At 40.1% G+C, this 22,577-nt stretch overlaps 1 non-coding gene across 1 annotated transcript; it reads left to right on the top strand.

Annotated features, from left to right (window-relative positions):
- The first annotated feature begins 800 nt into the window (after positions 1–800).
- On the top strand, positions 801–907 carry LOC122094552. Its single transcript, XR_006144867.1, has one exon. It is a non-coding gene; the product is annotated as a small nucleolar RNA R71 (small nucleolar RNA).
- The last annotated feature ends 21,670 nt before the right edge of the window (positions 908–22,577 follow it).

Genomic DNA, 22,577 nt, shown 5'->3' with positions numbered 1-22,577 from the left:
TGGGCCCACATGTATATAACTATTGTATCACAATTTGGGTATCAAGTATTATGGGAATATTCACAGGTAAACCAAGTCTTCCGCTGATCTGATAAGCTTTTATTAGTTGTGTGTATGCTATGGTGGAATACTGTATCAGTTGATCCTGGCAGGTTGGGGTTAACCGGTGTTAACCCGATCACTGACCCGGTTCTGTGTGAACGGGGTGTGACATGAGGTCCTACATTTGACCTAGGAAAAGTATTTTAAGAAAAATATTATTATGCAATGGGAGGCCTTTAGGGTCCAGGTTGACCTTGATTATGAAAATTGGAAGGCCCTGCATGGTTGCCCTAATTTCAGGAGAAATTTGGGTGATTTCTCCATCCTGGATTGTAGGTGTTACTATATGGATTATTCTGGTATAATAAGGCATTAACACTATCATTAGAAGTGCCCCTAGAGGTGCTGGGGCATTCTTCTATGACATGTCCAGGGGACTGGCACCAAGCACAAATCTTAACGAAATTGGCTGATGATTGCTCTCTAGGAACAATTGCATCAATCCTCTTGATTAGGCTATCTAAATGGGCTTCATTGGCTACTATCCGATCCACAAAATATCCTTTTCTCCTATGGTTCTTTCACTCTCTTGGGTTGATTCCCACTCACGGGTTTTGTCAGCTAAGTCTAGTAAGAATTCCCATGCCTTTCCTTTATCTGTAAAGGATGTGCATCCCTAAAGGCACATAGACTCTATCATTTGTTTATTTGGATAATCAATACCCTCATAAATTATTTGACATAAATGCCATAAGTTTAGGCCATGGTGAGGGCATTCTTGGAGTAGATCCTTGAATCTCTCCATAAGTTTGGAAAAGGACTCGCTAGGCTTTTGCCTAAACTGAAGGATATCACTTCTAAGCTTATTGGTCTTATGAGTTGGGAAAAACTTCTTAAGGAAGACAACTGTGAACTGTTCCTATGAGGTTATGGAATTTGTGGGTAACCCATACAACCACTTCTTAGCTTGGTCTTTCAATGCAAAAGTGATAAATCTAAGCTTAACAGCATCATCAGAAAGCTGTTGGATCTTAATTAGAACACATACCTCTTCAAATTCCCTTAGAAATAGGTATGCATCCTCAGAGGTCAACCCAGGGATGTGGGGCAACATAGTGATGTATTGAGATTTGAGTTCAAAATTATTACCCTGGGCTTGTGGTAGAACTATGCAGGAAGGTTGGACTGTTCTAGTGGGGTAGAACCTATCTTTCAGAGATTTAGGTGGATGGTTTTGCTGTTGGTCTCCCATATTGAAGGGTTTTAAAGAAAACAAACGTATAGGGTCACTACTTGTTGGATCTCTTCTTTCTAACTGATTCTTAGTATTATGTACCCACCTAAAACTCATCCAACAAAAAACTACCCACAACTAGAGTAAGACAAGCACAAAAGAATAGATAGCAAAACTTTTTTTCTTTTTTTATGATATTTTTGATTTTTTTTGATTTTTTTTGGCCTTTTTGGGAGCTTACCGGTAGGGATCTGGGGTTGCTCAGGTCAATTCCTGAGGTACTACTATAGGGTGAAACCTGTCTTTATCATACTATGAGGCATGACGACCTCCACCAATACAACTATTATTGCAAGTTGTTCTTCTCAGGAATTCAATAAAAGAAAAGGAAAAACAAAACAAAGCAAACAAAACACTTCGATTTATCAAAAGAAAGCGAAAAATAACATGAAACTGTCTCCCCAGCAACGGCACCAAAAACTTGTTTGAGATTTTAAAATGTAGCCGCAAGTGTACGAATCAGTGTAGCTACGGGTCGAACACAGGGAGAGTAGCCACTTTATTTTTTTTCTTCTTTTAATATTGCAAAAGTGAATCAATTAATGATTGTGATCTAATTCTAACTACCGTCCTAAACATATGTATCTAAAATAACGTTCTAATCATTCGTCATCTAAGAATTTAAAGACGCAAGCCACACAATTAAAATTAAATAAATAAATAACTAAAAATAAACACCCCACACAATTAAAAAGCAATGAAGGAAAAAAATAGTGAAATAAATATAAATAAAAGAAAGAGGATAAAGCTAGAGAGAGACTCACAAGTAGGTTTCTCTACTTAGCCCGAGGGATGCATCATAATATGAGCTTCTCTACTTGACCAGAGAGTCACTCTTACATGGGTTACTCTACTTGGCTTTAGAGAAAGGAAAACAATTAAAATAAAAACAATAAAATGATGGTTCTATGGTTAGGAGGGGCAACGCCAACACATACACTAGCCATGAGCCTTAGGGGAAAGGGATAGCAAAAATGTAATGATTGAAATTAAAATCCTAAATTAAGAAAGAAAGGGTAGTCAGAAAAGGGAATGAGAGGGGGGAGAGAAGACTACTGAAGGAGCCTACTTACTTAAACTTCAACCCTTGAATTGAAAACTTGATCGATTAGAGATACTACCAGTACTAAAAACCAGATCTGGAATAAACCAAATCTGAAATTTCTAGTACCAGAGAAAACAAATCTAAAGAAAAAAATTGAACTTGAAAGACATGCTTCATAGCTTGTTCTTGCCACCTAGAACTAGAACTTGAAAATTACAACTTCAATTGTTTAAACAATAAAAATAAATGATTGAATAAAAAACAAAGTGCTTGCATTAATTAAATAAAAAGAACTTAGAAAAGTGTTTAAAGCATAAACCTAGAACTAGAGCTAGAGAAAGAGAAAACTAGAGAAAGAAATAGAGCAACTAAAAAAAAAAAATCCTAGAAGAAGAATGATGTGCCTCATCCCCTTGTGTTAATTCTATTATATAGTGAATGGGGGGGGGGAGGCTAAAGATTTTAGCTTCTAAAATATATATATATATATATATTTTTATCTTATTGATGATGTGGAGGAGAGAGAAAGAGAATTATAGGAAGTAGGGAATCTCCAATAATTTTTCTTCCTATTTTCTTCTTTTTTTTTAAATTTTTTTCTCTCTCTTCTTCAAACGTGGGCTGCATCTTGGACAATTTTTTTTTAATTATTTTTTCCTTTTTTTTCCTCTTCTATTTTTCTCCCTTTTTTCTATTTTTCTCTTTATTTCCTTATTTCTCTCTCCTCTTGCATAAGAAACCCTTTGGCCGACCTCCTTTGACTGATGAGTAGGAGAGAGAAAATATTCTAAAATAAAAACCTCAACAAAATAGCAGATAAGAGGTTCGAACTTGAGACCTCCTAATAAGCAAGGGATTTTGTACACCACAACTCACCAACTATGCTAGGTAGTTGTTGTTACAAAAAAAGAATCTTCAATCACTTAAGGATGTGGTCCATCGATCTTTGTTGGCATTTGAAATATTCCTTGTACCTCTGGGACAACTGCAGATGGGCTAGTTCTGCATCTCAGTTCAGTTCGGATCCATTATTCTTTTTTTGGCCCGAAAAGAATAATTACTTCTACGGGTGACCAAACGAATGTGTACTTTTAATTGAACACGTCCATCTTGCTCAGAATATTATCCTTTTCGTAACTATGAAAATAAATAGGACCTCTTTACGTGTAAAATTGGAGATATAGCACTCAGTAGTCCTTAAGGCCTTAAAAATATAAAACCTGCAAAAAGAGAGTAAAACCCAAGGTAGCTCCATTCTAAATATGTAAAATGCATGTTTTATTACACTAGATTTCACACATAAATGTGCTCATCGGTGCATATGATCGGATCTCAATACTTATGGGCCCCACTTATGCATGCTCTAACCCTAATTTTACCTTATGTGTACCTGTGGGACCCACTATGTATGCATGTGTTCCAATTACATGCAACCTTGTATATGCATGTGAACTAATCGGATTCCTCTATAGGAGTCATGTCACACCGAAATACTTGGTCTCGATCCCAGTCACGCCCATTGCCTCCCGCTTCTCCTACACGGAATAGGGGTAGACCCTGCAATGCACCCATGGCTCTGTCGATACTTATTGCTCATGATGTGGCCTCCATCATGAATAATATGATGCGGGGAGTTGAGGAAAGACAAAATCAGTTTATGGCTGGGATCGATGAATGGATCCAAGTAGCAATGGGAGCCCACAGTGCACCGGCCGCACCTCCTACTCCATCGATACCTGTTTTGGTACCCACCAGATTGGCTTCCCTTCAAACATCAGGTGGGGCACAAGTGCATGGGCATGGGCAGCAAAATGTACATGGGCATGTATAAGACTCGGCACTAGGGCAAGCCCAGGCACACGTAGAGTGATAGACAGACCTAACAAAGATAATAGAGAAGTTTTAGAGGCTTAGGCCTCCATGCTTCTCAAAGGTGGACTAAGATCCGTTGTATCCATTAAGATGGATTAGTGGTATGGAAAATGTGTTTAGACTAATGGGCTGCACCGAGGAGTAGAAAATTTTGTGTGTGGGCTATCAGTTGCAAAATGAGACTGATGATTGGTGGAGTGCTACTGAGCCCATTCTGAGGGCGAGTAACCCAAACCCTACTTGGGCAGACTTCAAAGGCCTTCTTTGAGAACTATTTTCTAGAAAGCTTCTGAGATAGGAGAGAGAGCGAGTTCTCCCAGTTTGTACAAGGTTCTCGGTCTATGCTCAAGTATCAGCAACGTTTTGAGGAGCTATTCCATTTTGCTTCTGAACATCTCCGAAGTGATAGGGCTAAAGCTAAGAAGTTTTAGAAAGGTTGAGGCCATGTATTGGGTTAACAATAGTTCAGTTGAAACTGCAGACTTATGCCGAGGTGGTCCAAGTGGCCAAATCTATTGAAGACCGGCATAGAGATAATTTCTCAATAAAGCAAGGAATGGGAAAGTGGCCTATGTGGTCTATCGACTCCAGGGGAGGTAGTGAGCCCTTCCGAGTGCCTTATGTCAACCCAACTCCAGTACAGTTTAGAAAGCCCGAAGCTAGTCAGAATTCCCAGTCTTCTCGTTCTAATACTGTATCTCAGTCTGTGGGTTCAAGCCCAGGGTGTTTTCATTATGATCAGCCATTCCATCTAGCGAGGACATGCCCCCATCGGAGGCTAGGTGATGCACCATACACTATGCCACCTAGGCCCCAACAGACCTATGCAGCATCCAGATCAGCACAGCCCCCACAGGGCCAGAGACCACAGGGAAGGGTGTTTTCCATGACCGCGGAGGATGCAGAGGCTACACCTGGTGTAGTGACAGGTACATTATTGATATCATTATTGCTTGTACATGTGTTATTTGACTCAGGAGTCTCACATTCATTTGTGTCACCAGCATTTGCAAAGAAGATGGGAATTCCACCCAAAGGATTGACTCAGTGTTTGGCAGTGAGTACCCCTATAGGAAGTGTAGTAGGTCTGAACTATGTATATGACCCTTGTCCAGTGACCATAGGTGGACATGAGTTGAATACTCACTTGATCGACTTGGATATGTGTCACATGCTACCTTGCCCTATATATGGCACAGGTGCGCCGGCACAGGATACCTCACCGCACCGAGTCAGCCCGCCAAACCAGGATCCTACTCTAAGAGAATTCCACAACACCACAACCATATATGCTAAAATCATAATCAGAGTTCGCAACGGATCATATAAAATCAAATAAAGATAATATCCACCCAGTGCTTCTATGTGATAATTGATACCATATATGCAATGATTCACAACAACATATACAGTATTCCATATATATATATATACATTCATCCCATTCTAAAACAAATATTTACAAAAAATATCTTCCAACATTAGTTTTACCCTCCAACCTGTATCAACAAAAACTGATTTCCACCACTATTCACATATATACGTAAAAGGATAATGAACTACATCCGTCCTCAGTATTGTTGTCCACCGTATGTACAATCATCACATTCGCAGTCATACGCATGGATGAATTCATCAAAATCCAGAATACAAGCCAACTGATCCATGACCACGTCATCATACTCTGAATTATCAACCTGCAGATGATTGTTCTCCTCATCTATAGAACAAAGAAATGGGGGGGGGGTGAGCACATGGTGTTGCTCAGTGAGGGAGTGGGATAGAACAAGCACACGTGTCCATATGCAATGCATGCTCCACACAATAGAATGATGCTCATGAATCCATTTATTTAACTATTCTGATTTCCTAGTCGATTAATAAGTCTCATATTCTATAGGTATAAGTGCTACCAACGCAAATGGCATTCCCTACCCTGTACGTAGGGCCTCAGGAATACAAGCTACGCTGCAGTTAGGAGCCAACCAGTGCTGGTACCAGCCTCAGTCCACACCGGCTAACCCCTAAAAGGTAATCCCATATCATAAATATATCTACAGGCATACAGTATGTCGTATCCTATCATACACACTCACACCCATACACATCCACCATTGGTACAGTATGTCGTACCACTCACAGTGCACTACTGATCAGGCAATCACTTTTATTGGGATTAGTCTGCACTTAACCCCCTACGGACAAGGGGTGAAGCACTTGAGGTTATGATACTTAGTCCAATATTCTACATGGTGCACAACAAATCATCCGAACACACATGGGCATTTGCACGTGACCCATCTCACTTACCTTTCCTTCCACATTTCCACCACCATCATATCCATCATACCACAAATATGCAAGTAGATGCAAATAATGAAAATGAATGCAAATGCACAAATACAACAAGTAATGCAATGCAAATACACAAATTTGACAAGTAATGCGTGCTCAACATTAATAATAAACACACCAAAAGAATGGGGGTTGAGAGAGGTACCCACTCACAGTGAATATCAAGGCCCACAATCTCTCGTGGTGCGAGGAATCTCTCTCACAGCTATCTGGAATTCCTAAAAATCAACAATTATATACATGTATTAAAATCAGGTAAATTTTTATCTACCCCTAATAGTGCTACCTAATATCTCCCTAATAAGATCATCTATAACCTCCCTTACATGCTCCACAATTCCTCTTTAAGTTCAATTTAACAAATTTCATTTTAAATCCTTAGGGTCTTATAGGGGATTCAGTAGAAATTTTAGATTTCCCCCAATTTGACCCAATTTCTTATATAAAAATATGAACCTAGAGTGGATATCAGTATTTTAACTTCAAAATTGATGATAAATTCACAAATCCATAAGCATGCATGGAACTCATACTCAATATCTCTTGCATTTGTCTCTATACCCCCAAATTATTGAAATTGAGATGGGATTTCTTTCCACTTTCAAATTAATTCTTTGTTCCAGAGCTTCAAGTAAGGAACCCAGTCTCCTAGTTCCAAATCAGTCTTCAATAATGAAGATCCCAACTCAGATTTCATTTCAAATATATATAATTCCATCTACAATAGTAAAATAAAAACAATTTTCATGATAAACCCTCAATTTGAGGTTACATGTTTGAAATCCATCATTACTCTTACCATGCTTGTGATCAACCATCAATTTCCACCTTGCAGGTGAATCTTGGACCTCAAAACAGTGAAATAAAAATGAATTTTCACCTTGCATGTGGAGAATTAAGCTTCAATTAACTTGCATGTAAATTTCAGACCTTAGAACAATAAAATTGAATGGATTTTCTCCTTATCCACATGGAATTTTTCCTAATTAAGGAGAGTTAGTGAGAGTCCTCACTCTCTGTAGGAATCGATCATGGTGTACACATCAATTGACTAAATTATTACATTCCTTTCCAATTTAATCCACCAATTTCAAAGAAATTAAACTCTATGTAGTAGAGTTGATACTGAAATTTCCAGATTTCCTCTCTTTTCACAAATTCTAGTCCAAATCAATTTAAACCCCTTTTTATTTCTAAAAATACCTCTTATTGGAAGTTAATCTAGGTGAGATTTCTTACATTTTTTCTGAATCCTCTAGCAATCTCCCAAGCAAATCAATCTCTACAACAATTTCTCTCTCTTCCCTTCTCTTCTTCTCCTCTCTTCTTCTTCTTCTTCTTCTTCTTCTTCTTCTTCTTCTTCTTCTTCTTCTTCTTCTTCTTCTTCTTCTTCTTCTTCTTTCTCCTTTCTTCCTTTTACTAAAGGGTGAATAGAATGTGAGAAATAAAGGTTAGATACGAGGTGATGGCCTTTATATAGCCCCTCCTTTTATAATATTAAAATATAAATTTTATATCTATTTTTTTCACCCTTTTACCTAATCAACAGTTGTCACTTGCTCTCTGTCGGCTAAGTCTAATATGTTCTTGTTCATCTGGAATTGATCCGGCTAGCCAGTTGAATTTTTGAATAAATCCAACAGTTTCTAGTTGCTGATTGCACTTTGCCATCAAAAGACCTGTCAAATTCTGCAAAACAGAACTAAACCAGTGGTTTCCGGTTGACCTCTGTTTCTTGGCCTGTTCAGATGGTCTATACAAAAATGATCATATATTTATTGTATGAACTCGGATTGAAATGATTCAAGTTGCATTGGATTCAAAACTCAATGCTCTATCATTTTGTAGAAGAAATAATCTTCAGATATTGTCATATAAGATGACTAAGATGCCCATGAACATGAACCTTTCTGAAATCACAGCAATTGTAATGACATGTTGTCAACAACATGTATCCAAACTTGTTCAGGTCTTATTATTTAGTCATTTTGGCATCACCTGGGGTCATTCTATTATCCAACCTTACCAAGGTTATTACTTTACCTCTTGGGCCACTTTTCTTGTTGATCCCTCCAGCACCATTGGCAGTAGGCACAAGTACATGTTGGCTCATTTTTCCCTTCATGGCATTCCATTGCTGCCAACCAAGCTAGTGTTGGCCTCTACATTTTTTTTACTCTTGTCTGTTTAAAGAGATGAGATTTGGGGTGTTACAGTTTCCCCCTTCCTTACAAAAAATTTCATCATCGAAATTTGCAAGAGTTACTTGATAAATCAAACAGTTCTGGATACTTCTCCTTCACTTCATCTTCCCTCTCTCAAGAAGCTTCTTGCTCAAAATGATTCTTCCACTTGATCTTCACATTTGGAATGGTTCGACTCTGGAGTTGGTATTCCTTCCTATCATAGATTCCCTCGGGCTGTTCTTCATAGCTTAAATCATCATCCAACTCCAAAGGCTCCACATCAGGCAATACATGTGAAGGATCTGGAATATACTTCTTCAATATAGAGACATGGAAGACATTATGAAATTTGTCTAGTTCTAGAGGTAATGCTAGTCTATAGGCCGTCTTGCCAACCCGATTCAAGATCTCAAAGGGTTTTTCCAAATCTCTTGATGTCTTTGATAGGTGAAATCTTCAGAAATACTTTTTCACCCACCACAAACTCTATAGGCTTCCTCCTATTGTTTGCATAACTCTTCTGCCTGGATTGAGCTATCTTTTTTCTTTCCCTGATTATATCTACCTTCTCACAGGTAGCTTGTAACAACTCAGGTCTCAGAATTCTCCTTTCTCCCACTTCATCCCAAAACAAGGGTGTTCTACATTTCTTTCCATACAGAGCTTCAAATGGTGCCATACCAATAGTTGATTGATAGCTGTTGTTATATGAAAATTCAACTAATGGAATATGCTCATCCCAATAATAGCTCATATCAATAGCATAGGCCCTTAACATATCTCCCAAGGTCTGAATTGTTCTTTCTATCTGTCCATCTGTCTAGGGATGAAAGGTTGTGCTAAATTTTAATTTGGTTCCCATTGCCTTTTGTATGCTTTTCCAAAATTTAAAAGTATGGGAATTGCGGTCAGAAACAATACTGATAGGCACACCATGATATCTTACAATATTATCAATGTATAATTGTGCTAACTTCTCTATAGAGTAAGATATCTTTATTGGTATGAAATGGGCTACTTTAGTGAGTCTATCAACAACCACCCAAACCGTATCATTTCCTTTCCTAGTTCTAGGTAATTTTATCACAAAGTCCATAGTGACATGCTCCCATTTCCACTCAGGTACTGTAAGAGGTTATAGTAACCCATGTGGCCTTTATCTCAATGCCTTCACTAGCTAACAATTCATGCACTTTGCCACGTACTCAGCTACATCAATCTTCATACCATACCACCAATAGATTTTCTTCAAATCTCTATACATTTTAGTGCTGCCAGGATGTACAGAGTAAGGTGTACTATGGGCTTCATTCAGAATCAACTCTATTAGCTTCTCTTTCCTTGGAACACACAATCTATCATTGAACCACAAAGTTCCATCTTTCGCTGTGAACCTTAAATCCTTCTGTCTTCCATCATTAATAGCATTCATGGTTTTTCTCAACACATCATCTTTAGGTTGGGCTTTCTTGATCTGCTCAAACAAAGATGGTTTAATAGTAAGAGTTGCAAGTGTTATATCTTTAGGTGTCTCCACTTCCACAATTACCTCTAAACCCAACTCTCTTGCCTCTTTAATCAACATAGGATTAGTAGTAAGTGCTGCTAATGTAGTTACCTTATGTTTCCTATTGAGAACGTTTGCTATGACATTAGCTTTCCCTAGATGGTAATGAATGGTGTAGTCATAATCTTTCAGTAATTCTAGCCATCTTCTTTGCCTCATATTCAATTCTTTTTGAGTAAAAAGATACTTTAAGCTTTTATGGTCACTATATATTTCACATTTCTCTCCATACAAATAGTGACGCCAAATTTTTAAAGCAAAGATGACTGCTGCCAACTCTAGGTCATGAGTAGGATAATTCTTCTCATAATCTCTCAATTGTCTTGAAGCATAAGCAATTGCCTCACCATTCTGCATCAATACACAACCCAAACCTTGTTTGGATGCATCACTGTATACTACCAAACTTGATGTACCATCTGGAGTAACAAGGACTGGAGCTGTTACCAGTCGATTCTTTAATTCCTAAAAACTATCTTCACACTTTTTAGTCCATTCAAACTTAACTCCTTTTATAGTCAACCGGGTTATAGGAGCAGAAATCTGAGTAAAGTTCTTAATAAATCTTCTATAATAACTTGCCAAACCTAGAAAACTCTAAATCTCACTAATATTCTTTTGAGACTCCCAATCAATACTGCTTTCACCTTTCTAGGATCAACTGCAGTACCTCTAGCTGATACAACATGTCCTAAGAAATTCACTTGTGATAGCCAGAATTCACGTTTGCTAAACTTAGCATACAACTGTTTTGTAAAATTGACCTCAAATGAATTGCATGATCCTCTCTACTCTTAGAATAGATTAAAATATCATCAATAAAGACAATCATATATTGATCCAGCATATCATGAAATACTGTATTCATCAGTCCCATGCATTGGTCAGTCCAAATGGCATCTCCACAAATTCATAGTGGCCATACCTTGTCCTGAAGGCTGTCTTCTGGATATCACTCTCCTTGATCTTCAACTGGTGATACCCTGACCTCAAATTAATTTTAGAGAATGCACTAGCTCCTTGCAATTGATCAAACAAATCATCTATGTGGGGAAGCGGATATTGGTTCTTAATTGTCAACTTGTTCAACTCCTGGTAGTCAATACACATCGGTAAACTCCCATCTTTCTTCTTCACAAACAAGACTGGAGCTCCCCAAGGTGACACATTAGGTCTAAGAAAACCTTTCTTCAACAAATCTTGCAACTGTTCCTTTAACTCCTTCAATTCAGCAGAAACCATTCTGTAAGGTGCCCTTGACACTGGTGCTGCCCCAGGTATTAAATCAATGCAAAATTCAGTTTCCCTATTTAGGGGTACACTACTTAGATCCTTTGGAAATACATTTGGAAATTCTTTGACTACTTCCAGTTCTTCTAATGTAGTAGTCTTCCTAGTAGTGTCTTGGACACATGTGAAATATGCTTCACATCCTTCATTTAGTAATTTTTGTACTTGAATAGCAGAAATCAATATCTTCCTATTTTCCTTCCTATGTACCTGATATAGAAACTCATCTCCATTCCTTGGTTTGAGTAATATCTTCTTCTCAGCATAGAACACACAAGTTCGATATGCTTATAGCCAATCCATTCCTAGTATGACATCAAAGTCCTTCATATCTATGCAAATCAAGTGGGCTATCATATTTCACCCACATATCTGAATGGTATAGGGTTCATACACATCTTCTAAGTCAACAATAAATCCTGTAGATGTACTAATCATCAACTGATAAGCTAAATTTTAGATTTCACACCCAGCTTTGGAGCAAAGTTAGAAGACACAAATGAATGAGATGCACCAAAATCAAACAATATATGTGCTAGAATATTAGAGGCAAGCACTATACCTATCACTACTCCAAGTGAAGCCTTGGCTTCCTTGGCTATCAGAGTGAAAACTTTCCCAGATGCCTGTGACTTCTTGGTAGATGCAGAAGAAGAAGAAGCCACACTCTATCCACTTGCTTTCCTTTGAGGATAGAATTTTGCATAATGCCTCAGCTGCTGGTATACATAACTTCTCACATACTAATCTTATTTCAATCACACACAGAAACATTCACAACAATTAAGCTTTTATCTTGAAGCTTTTGTTTCTTTACTTCCTATTGCACTGGATGATCCTAAGTTCCTGTGGGTTGTCTTGTCAGACTTGGTCCCAGAGTTTGCTCTGACACCACCAAATGTCACACCCTACCTTGCCCTTTATATGGCACAGGTGTGCCGACAGTGGATACCTCACCGCACCCAGTCAGCCCGCCAAACCAGGATCCTACTCTAAGAGAGTCTACAACACCACAACCATATATGCTAAAATCATAATCAGAGTTCACAACGGATTATATAAAATCAAATAAAGATAATATCGACCTAGTCCTTTTGTGTGATTCTTGATACCATATATATAATGATTCACAATAACATATATAGTATTCCATATATATACATTCACCCCATTCTAAAACAAATATTTACACAAAATATCTTCCAACATTAGTTTTATCCTCCAACCTGTATCAACAAAAACTGATTTCCACCACTATCCACATATATATGCAAAAGGATAATCAACTACATCAGTCCTCAATATTGCTATCCACCATATGCACAATCATCACATTCGTAGTCATAGCCATGGCTGAATTCAACAAAATCAGGAAAACAAGCCAACTGATCCATAACCACGTTATCATGCTCTGAATTATCAACCTGCAGCTGACTGCTCTCCTCATTTATGGAACAAAGAAATTGGGGTTGAGCACATGGTGATGCTCAGTGAGGGGGTGGGATAGAAACAAACACACGCATCCATATGCAATGTATGCTCCACACAATAGAATGATGCTTATGAATCCATTTATTTTACTATTCAGATTTCCTAGTCCATTACTAAGTCTCATCTCCTATGGGTATAAGTGCTACCGATGCAGGTGGCATTCCCTACCCTATACGTTAGGCCTCAGGAATACAAGCTATGTTGTAGGTAGGAGCCAGCCAGTGCCAGCACCGGTCTCGGTCCACACCGGCTAACCCCATATCATAAATATATCTACAGGCATATAGTACATCATATCCTGTCATACACACTCACACCCATACACATCCACCACTGGTACTGTACGTCGTACCACTCACAGTGCACTGTTGATCAGGCAGTCAATTTTATTGGGATTAGTCCGTACCAAACCCCGTACAGACAAGGGGTGTAGCACTTGGGGTTATAATACCTAGCCCAACATTCTACATGGTGAACAACAAATCATCTGAACTATATATGCACATATGGGCACTTGCACGTGACCCATCTCACTTACCTTTCCTTCCACATTTCCACCACCATCATATCCATCATACCACAAATATCCAAGTAGATTCAAATAATGAAAATGAATGTAAATGCATAAATAAAACAAGTAATGCATGCTCAACATTTATAAACACACCAAAAGAATGAGGGTTGAGAAGGGCACCCACTCACAGTGAATATCAGGGCCCACAATCTCTCGTGGTGCTGAGGAATCTCTCTCACGACTATCTGGGATTCCTAAAAATAAAACATTATACACATGTATTAAAATCAGGTAAATGTTTATCTACCCCTAATAGTGCCACCTAATATCTCCCTAATAAGATCATCTATAACCTCCCTTATATGATCAACAATTCCTCTTCAAGTCCAATTTACAAATTTCATTTTAAATCCTTAGGGTCTTACAGGGGATTCAGTAGAAATTTTAGATTTCCCCCAATTTGACCCAATTTCTTATATGAAATTATGAACCTAGAGTGGATATCAGTATTTTAACTTCAAAATTGATGATAAATTCTCAATTCCATAAGCATGCATGGAACTCATACTCAATATCTCTTGCATTTGTCTCTATACCCTCAAATTAGTGAAATTGAGATGAGATTTCTTTCCAATTTCAAATTAATTCTCTATTCCAGAGCTTCAAGTAAGGAACCCAGTCTCCCAGTTCCAAATCGGCCTTCAATAATGAAGATCTATATTTAATTCCATCTACAATCATAAAATAAAACCAATTTTCATGATAAACCGTCAATTTGAGGTTGCATGTTTGAAATCCATCAGTACTCTTACCATGCATATGATCTATCATCAATTCCCACCTTGCAGTGAATCTTGGACCTCAAAACAGTGAAATAAAAATGAATTTTCACCTTGTATGTGGAGAATTAAGCTTTAGTTAACTTGCATGTAAATTTCAGACCTTAGAACAGTAAAATTGAATGGATTTTCTCCTCATCCACATGGAATTTTTCCTAATTAAGGAGAGTCAATGAGAATCCTCACTCTCTGTAGGAATCAGTCATGGTGTACACATCAATTGACTAAACTTTTACATTCCTTTCCAATTTAATCCACCAATTTTAGAGAAATTAAACTCTATGTAGTTGAGTTGTTACTGAAATATCCAAATTTCCTCTCTTTTCACAAATTCCGGTCCAAATCAGTTTAAGCCCCATTTTATTTCTAAAATTCCCTCTTATTGGAAGTTAATCTATATGAGATTTATTACCTTTTTGCTGAATCCTCTTGCAATCTCCCAAACAAATTGATCTCTATAGTAATTTCTCTCTCTTCCTTTTTCTTCTTCTCCTCTCTTCTTCTTCTTCTTCTTCTTTCTCCTTTCTTCCTCTTAGTAAAAGGTGAATAGAATGTGAGAAATAAAGGTTGGATAGGAGGTGATGGCTTTTATATAGCCCCTCCTTTTATAATATTAAAATATAAATTTTGTATCTATTTTTTTTGCCCTTTTACCGAACTGGTAGTTGCTGCTTGCTCTTTATCAGCTAAGTGTGAGTGGTCTAATGCTTATGAAAAGAGCTTCAAGGAGCTAAGGCAAAGGTTGGTATCAGCTCCAGTTTTATCTATTCCGACCAGTACAGGTGGTGTGGTTGTGTATAGTGATGCCTCCAAGCTGGGATTGGGTTGTGTATTGATGCAGTATAGGAAAGTCATTGCTTATGCATCCCGCCAGTTGAAGGATTATGAGAAGAATTACCTCACCATGATTTGGAGTTGGTGATAGTGATTTTTGTACTGAAAATATAGAGACACTACTTGTATGGTGAGAAGAGTGAGATCTACAGATAAGAGCCTCAAGTACTTCTTCACCCAGAAGGAGCTCAACATGAGACAGAGGCAGTGATTGGAGTTGATGAAGGACTATGACTATACTATCCACTATCACCCAGGAAAGGCTAATGTGGTAGCTAATGCACTTAGTCAGAAATCCAGTCACTAACTCTTACATCACTGACCACCAATGAGCATCTCATAGAGGAGGCTAGGAAAACTGGATTTGGAGCTACTAGTAGAAGGTGTCACCTTGTCACTATCTTTATTGGTGGTATAACCTGGTCGGGTGGATAGGATCACTATAGCTTAGGGTACTGATGCAGAGTTGTAAAAGCTGATAACAGAATGCAAGGAAGGAACCTAGAAAGACCCGAATTTCTCTGTAATTGAAAGCAGGATTCTTAATTTCAAAGGGAGGTTATGTGTGCCTAGTGATGGTGATTTGGAATGATACAGTCACCAATTATCTAGTTTATGGCTTGAGCTATGGGAACAAGCTCCTTAGTCTAAGGTTTTAGAACAATAGTTTATCTAGCTGGTTCAACAATACCTTGGTAAATTTGATCTTTAGTCAAGGGAGCAATGAGAGGAATAAAGTGGTCCTTAGGTTTCCAGTATCGACAGGGACCATGGTTACTGATACCCAAGATTTGTGCTAATTTAGCTATATTGAAGTGTATGGGTATTCTATTTACTAGCGAATGAATGGTAAGCTCCTCAGCCGCTCCAGTGTAGGTGAGGTGGCAATAAAAATCTCAGACTAGACGAGGAAAACATGGATAGGAAAGAGTAAAAAGGTTATCCCAACCAAGTATAGACAAACTAGTAGGCAAACCATAGTTAGCAAAGGATGACATATTTACCTCCAAGTTCAATCTTTCTTTGGAGAAAGTTTTCCCAATTTGCTCGTACTTGTTCACTCACAAACTGTGGAGATGTACGAGGTCTTCGAGGAACTGTTGGTTCATCTTTAGCATGGGAAGAAGAGGCTTTCCTTTTCCTTTTGTATTGTCTGATAGCCATGGGGAAGAGAGGTGAGAGGAAAATGGCAAGAGATTGATGAACTCTTTACTAGGATGTATAGTGGAGTGATATTTTTTAGGGGAATAGGAAGGGTTATGGTTGAAATGAGGCTACTAGGGTTTTGGGAAGAAAGAAATGGAGGTAGAAGAGGATTATGAGTAAAACAAAATGAGCCTGAAATAGGGTTTTTATTCACTCTCGGGCAGATCCGGAGATCCAAATCCTGAGTTCTCTAATTCGGAGATCCAGATTAGCCCTGTTTTCAATTTTTATCAAAATTTTGAGTTTTTGGCTTGAAATTTTGGTGGCTTGGGTCATTTTCTCCCTATAAACCTATTCAAATGGGACTATGACATTGAGTTCTCCCCATAACTCACAAAACCTTAATTCACTTAGTGGCTTTGTAAGAATATCTGCCACTTGTTTGGTTGTGTCAATATACTCAAGCGACACTTCTCCTTTTTGGACATTGTCCCTAACGAAATGATGGCGCACATCAATGTGTTTGGAACGAGAATGTAAGATTGGATTCTTACTTAGATTGATGGCACTTGTACTATCACAGAAGATAGGGGATGAGTTGAAGTGAGTTCTATAGTCCATCAAGGTTTGTCTCATCCACAAAATTTGTACACACCATTGTGCTGCCGTAATGTATTCAGCTTCGATGGTTGATAAGGCAATTAAGTTTTGTTTCTTACTGAATCATGAGACTAGGCATGATCCTAAGAAGTGACAATTTCCACTGGTGTTCTTTCGGTTAATGTGACAACCAACAAAGTCAGCATCGGAGTAGCTAATGATATGGAATTCATTATCCATAGGATACCATAATCTTAAGTTTGATGTGCCTTTTAGATATTTGAAAATGTGTTTTACGGCACTCAAATGGGATTTCTTCGGATTGGCTTATGTAGACACCCAATTTTATCACCTTCCTCAGGCTATGATGAAATGTAGATCTTAGACATGACTTTTGACTTCTAATCAACATAGATGATGATTGATTGAGAAAACCCAGAAACATTCCCCTCCTGCCTGAAAACCCTGGAAACCCAACACGGGAAGGAGGAGGGTCCAATTTTGACCTTTTATTTACAAAAGAATCTGGTCAAGATGACTGTACAAATTGATAGTACTCAAAAATACGATTCTGATGTTATATGGTACGTCAAAATCAGACTGTTGGATTGCCCACAATCTCCCCTAGAAAATCACATTTTTTTTCGTGCGCATGTTGTGCACACCGACCAGCCAAGCCAGCCAGCCAACCTAGCCAACCAACCCAACCAACCAGCCAAGCCAGCTAGCCAGCCAGCCAGACCCAGCCTGCTTGCCTATGCACCCTGATTGCATGACCTGCGTGCCCCCACCACACTCTATGTTCCCCCACCGTATGGCCTACGTGCCCCTGTTTCTTGCTTGTGTGCCCCCGCTGCATGCCTCTGCAGCCCCACGTCATGCCTGTGCACCCCCGCCGTATGGCCTACACTCCCCCGCTGCTTGCTTGCGCACCCCTGCCACATGGCCTGTGCGACCCCGTCGCATGGCCTGTGCACCCCCACCGTGCACTATGCGTGCCACTCTTGCATGGGCACGTGCACCTACCTGCTTGCCGCATGCACCTTGCCTATACCATGCGCATGCTGCCCCACACAGTTCAGCCTGCCCTGCGCGCCATGTGCTGCACATCCATGCTAATCTCCTCACACACCCTTATGCCTAGCCTATGCCTAGCTACACACCATTACCCGCACACCCTGTGCACATTACCCTCTCACGATTATGCCTAGCCAATGCCCAACTACACACCATTACCCGCACACACTATGCACATTAGCCGCACACCTTTGTGCCTAGCCTGTGCCCAGCTGCACACCATTACCCGCACACACTGTGTATATTGCCTGCACACCCTGTGCCCATTGCTTGCATGCCCATTGCTTGCATGGCCCATGCATTTTAACCCAACCTTGTGTGTCACCGTCAATGGCCGGGATTGGTGTTCCCCTGACCCGGTGGGTGAAGAAATTCCCTCTTTACCCACTTAAGACCAAAAAACTCTTTTTTTTTTACTAAGCATTTTCTCTTCAAGAACCCACTTGTTACCCATTGGATAAAAACCTTCCCCCACCCATTTTGGTCTGAGGACCTCTTTTACCTAGTGTATAAATCATTATCCCCCCACTTTAGGCAAGAACCCTTCTTTCATCCGTTGGTTAAAGATGTTTCCTCTTTCCCATTGGCCGAAAAAACCTATAAGTGGGTCAGACAGCCCACCTGTCTGGCCCATCGGTTTGGACTGACGGGTAGGTTGGCCCGTCGATCTGGCCCACCGGTTAGGCCAGGGGGCCTTGCTAAGACCAGCGGGCAGGGTGACCCACCGGTTAGCCCGTCGGTATGGCCCGCCGATTGTGCCCGAAGGCCCTGCCCTCTCAGGTGGGTGCTCACAGGCGGGCCAGATGGCCCACCGGTCCTACCCATCGGTCTTGGCGGGAAAACTGTTGTTTCTTCCCAACTTCCTCCATTCTTTGGGGATTCAAATGGGGGCTTTTCCCAACCCATTCTTCACACTTTCAAAGTCTTATAGGATGGTTCTAACCAAGATCTAGGTTAGATTCAAGTGATGGGAAACCATCTTACCTTCTTTGCTCAAGAACACCTTCAAAACCCCAAAATCACTTTAAATCCACAATACTTCTCCAACCTTGTCAATACCTCTTCAAATCCTTCAAGATCAACACATAAATCATCTATCAAACCTTAGATTCATCCTTTCAAAGGGGATTTACAAGATCTCAAGAAACCCTACTCGAATAAAGGGTTTATACTTGGGTATGGTGAATGTTCAAGGAACCCAACGTTGCTTACCTCTAAATGTAGATCTAAAGTTGAAGATCACTCTCCCGACGCCGGAATAGGAAGATCAAGCTTCGGCGCAGCTGAAATCCTTCTCTTCTTCCTCTTCCTTCTCTTCCCTTCTTCTTCCCTTTCTTTTCTCTCTCCTTTTAACTGTCCTCACCAATGTACGAGTGTTATAAATGAAAAGAAAAGAAAATCATAAATGCTATATATATACTTCCTAAATAACTGAATAGTTCACATGGATGGGTCACTCAGGTGGGTGGGTGCGCCCACCTGTCCGCCCACCTGAGGGCCAAAGCTTGGGATTTTGACCGAGTTCGGGCCTCAGTGTGAACCCCACCCCTGGCATATGATGTAATATACGTACACACCTTAATATACGGCTACAATACCTGATTTATTCGTACATGGCCTTATGATAGGTGCATGTACACGGCTTGGGTACTCCCATCTCTTCTGGCACTGGCTCACACTTGTCGGGCCAGCCGGTGTTTAAGGTCACCCGTGCCATCATAGTCCATGAGAAGCCCGCTCTAACTCTCTCTGGTTCGGGTCCTGCATAGATAAACCGGGTCAACCGTGTAATCAGACCGGGTTTAAGAAGTAGGGTATTACATTTTCCCCCCTTCTGAAAAATTTCGTCCTCGAAATTACGTACCTGGTTGATAAAAAAGATGAGGGTACTTGGCTTGCATTTCATCCTCTTTCTCCCAAGACGCTTCTTCAAGTGAATGATTAGCCCACCACACCTTTACATAGGAAATGGAGCAGTTGAGAAAGGTTTTCACCTTTCGGTCCAAAATTTTAGCTGGTTGCTCCATATAGGTCATGTCAGCTTTAAGGTATTCTGGCTCCACGGGTAATACATGAGAGGGGTCATGAACATATCGCTTCAGCATGGATACATGGAATACATTATCAACATCCCCAAGTGAAGGTGGCAGAGCAAGCATGTAGGTTACTAAGCCAACCCGGGCTAAGATCTCAAATGGTCCAATGTATCTTGGGCTCGACTTCCCCTTTCTATGAAACCTTTGCAACCCTTTAGTAGGAGAGATATTGAGAAATACCTTTTCTCCTGGCTGAAATTCAATGTCTTTTATGCGGGTGTCCGCATAACTCTTTTGACGGGACTGACCTGCTTTAATCCGTTCTCGAATAACGTCGACTTTGTCACAAGTCATTTGTATCATCTCAGGTCCTAACATTCGATGTTTGCCTACCTCATCCCAATACAAAGGAGTTCTACACTTCCTGCCATATAATGCCTCATACGGAGCCATCCCAATTTTAGCTTGGTAACTGTTGTTATAGGCAAACTCCATAAGAGGTATGTATTCTTCCCAACTGCCACTCATCTCCATTGTACATACCCTGAGCATATCCTCTAATATCTGTATAGTTCACTCCGACTGACCATCAGTCTGTGGGTGGAAAGCCGTACTCAAATTCAGCTGTGATCCCAAGGTATGCTGTAAGCTTTTCCAAAATCTGGAAGTGAACCTTGGGTCCCTATCTGAAACAATGCTCACTGGCACTCCATGTAAGCGCACTATGTTGTCCATGTAAAGTTGTGCTAGTTTGGCCATGGAGAACTTGGTCTTGATGGGAATGAAATGCGCAGTCTTGGTAAGCCGATCAACGATCACCCATATCGCTTCCATTCCCTTAGGTGTACATGGTAGTCCGGTGATGAAGTCCATTGTAATCCTCTCCCACTTCCATTCTGGTACTGGGAGTGGCTGAAGAGTACCATAAGGTCGATGCCTCACAGCTTTTACTTTTTGGCATGTGAGGCAAGTCGCCACATACAGAGCTATTGTGACTTTCATGCTTGGCCACCAGTAATTTTGTTTGAGGTCTTTGTACATCTTTGTACTTCCTGGGTGGAGTGAGTACTCAGAGCTATGTGCTTCTCGCACTATCTTGTCTTGTATATCCAAATCATCGGGTACGCACAATCTGCCTCGAAACATCAATGCCCCATCACTGGCTAAAACAAAATCTGGGTCGTTCATTTTTGATCTTGAACCTTAACTCTGATCCGCTGCAATTCAGGATCCAAAGGTTGTTTCATTATTACCTCTTGCCTAATAGCCGGATGCACCTGTAGAGCCGTCAAGGATACAATCAACCATTTAAGGTTTTCTGGTTGACGTTCCAATTCTAAGGTTGCTCCTTCATACAAGAGGGCTTCATCCATTAGCATCGCCTCTTGCACGAGTGGTGGGCTGACTGCTAAGCATGAGAGTGACACAGTCTGTGCCTTCCAACTCAACGCATCTGCCACTACATTTGCCTTACCGGGATGATACTGAATGTCGCAATCATGATCCTTCATGAGCTCAATCCATCTCCTTTGTCTCATGTTCAGATCCTTCTGGGTGAAGAAGTACTTCAGGCTTTTGTGATCACTGTATATCTCACACTTCTCCCCATACAAATAATGTCGCCAAATCTTAAGGGCAAAAATGACTGCGGCTAGTTCTAAGTCATGAGTGGGGTAGTTCTTCTCATACTCCTTTAGTTGTCGGGATGCATACGCTATTACTTTACCGCGTTGCATGAGAACGCAACCCAAACCAACTTTGGAAGCATCAGTGTAGACTGTCATTCCACCTGTGCCTTCAGGGATGGTCAACACAGGGGCCGACACCAAGCTCTTCTTCAATTTCTGGAAACTCCTTTCACATTCCTCTGCCCAGTCGAATTTCACACCCTTTTTGGTTAATTTAGTCATTGGTGCCAAAATTCGGGCGAAATTCTCGATGAAACGCCGGTAGTATCCAGCCAAACCCAAGAAGCTTCTAATTTCAGTGACATTCTTGGGGCTTTCCCATTCCACTACTGCTTTCACCTTATTAGGATCTACTTCGATTCTGGCTTTAGAAACTACGTGCCCCAGGAATCCAACTTGTTCAGGCCAGAATTCACACTTGCTGTACTTGGCAAACAACTATTGCTCTCTCAACCTCTGTAACACCATTCTCAAGTGTTGAGTGTGCTCCTCTTCGGTCTTGGAGTAGATCAAGATGTCGTCAATAAAAACAATTACCCATTTATTGAGCACATCCTAAAATACTAGATTCATTAGATCCATGAATGCTGCCAGTGCATTGGTTAACCCAAAAGATAACACTAGGAACTCATAGTGACCATACCGAGTCCTAAATGCTGTCTTGGGTATGTCGTTGCCCTTTATCTTGAGTTGATAGTAGC

Source organism: Macadamia integrifolia, chromosome 11, assembly GCF_013358625.1.
Source record: "Macadamia integrifolia cultivar HAES 741 chromosome 11, SCU_Mint_v3, whole genome shotgun sequence".
Classification (NCBI taxonomy): Eukaryota; Viridiplantae; Streptophyta; class Magnoliopsida; order Proteales; family Proteaceae; genus Macadamia; species Macadamia integrifolia.
This window is presented reverse-complemented; position numbering and strand designations above follow the sequence as displayed.